Genomic DNA, 1,704 nt, shown 5'->3' with positions numbered 1-1,704 from the left:
TGAACAAAGGTGAAGTATAGAAAATATATCAAAGTTTGCAGAGCAGAGCTAAAAAAAATACATAGCTGGGACATTGGGCCCTTTTTCATAAAGCTCTCCAAGGCTGGAGAAATACACTTTCATCAGTGAAACTGGGTCATCCAGCAAATCTGGAATGGATTTCCTAAACGTCATTGGCTATTTTTTAGCAAATGTTTTCAATCCTGGACCAGATCCACTCCAGGTTTGATGAATCACCCAGCTTCTCTGCTGAAAGTGTATCCTCTCGGGCCTTGGTGAGCTTTAATAAATCAGACCCATTGTGTGGGACCATTTAGGGTTAAACATGGTGCATAACACACAAATATGTATTTTACATAAAGTGTATTTGAACTGATGCTCTGGACAAGAACTGATGGTGGAAGAGGGAAACATTATATTTGGAGGTGCAGATCTGTGTATAAACCTAGGCCAATTACAATTTGTGATATTGCTCTTTTTGAACATCAAATTGAGCATGACCACCAAGAGATGCCATCTTTCAGTCTGAGCGTGAATTAAATATTTTTGAAGAGAATCTTGATATAAATTTATAAAGGGTTTTATCCAACACTGACTGTTTTCTGTAACGATAGCCCTATTCCTTTATATTTAAATAATTGGCAAAGTACTATATATGATTTATATGATTGTTTCTATGACTTTTTTTATTTGATCGGTTCGGATTCAGATATTTAGAATCCGAATTTCAGTCTCAGTTTGGCCAAAGGAACCTCAAATGATACAAAAGTCAAAATGCAAGTTACCATATACATGTTCCATCTTCAAAGTTGGACAGATGTTTCTGGACCTCTTCAAATATCAGTTCAAATCATTCCAGTCACATTTTGCATAAAACTTCCTAACAGGAAGAGGATTTGCTATGTCTCATTACCCAAACCATTCTGTAATAATCTTTTCTGTGAGAATTTTTCCATCCTAACACCTGTGGATGTATAAGGTTTAGCATTTGTGGTGAAAATTCTTGATTCTAAGATTTTTAAATGTCAAAATTTTGGCTTGATCTCTGACCATTCTCTTGATTTACTCACTAAAGTGTTACTCCACCCTGCCTATTCAATACCAGAAACATGTTTAGTATTTTAGCAACAGGACTGCTAAGAATGATCTTAGATAGTGATAGCTGAAGGCATTGTGCAGTGTCTCAATTTGCCTCAAAGTTCAGTTCGAGATCTCTTTGGCTAGGCAAATGTTTATATAGGAAATACCCAAATCCAAACTAAAGTTTACCTTGCCAACTACTTGGTTGTACCCCTTGATTCCAAAGGCTAACTATGACACGTTCATGCCTTTGTCTTAAGTTTAGGAGCAAGTTTTGTATCAGTTCCTCATAATTTTGTGCTTTATGGTTACCCAAGAAGTTCTTGACAACTATGACATAGCTGTGCCAGGCAGAAGCTTTAGTATCAGTCATGTAACTTGTGAAATTTCACTCATTTATCAGTTTCCGAATCTGGGGCCCATCACAGATTCCTGCTTTTAATTTTTCAGTACTCAACCCAGGGAAGAATCTACAAATGTATTTGAAGCAATCATCATCCTTGTTCAGAGCTCTAACAAATAGCTTTAATAATCCCAACTTTATGTGTAGTGGAGGGAGAATGATTTTTTCTTGTCAACCATTGACTCGTTTAATGATGTTCGCTGCACCTTTTTTCATGTTTT

The sequence above is a fragment of the Pyxicephalus adspersus genome, chromosome 6, assembly GCF_032062135.1.
Source record: "Pyxicephalus adspersus chromosome 6, UCB_Pads_2.0, whole genome shotgun sequence".
Classification (NCBI taxonomy): domain Eukaryota; kingdom Metazoa; phylum Chordata; class Amphibia; order Anura; family Pyxicephalidae; genus Pyxicephalus; species Pyxicephalus adspersus.
Note: the sequence above shows the minus strand (reverse complement) of the source record.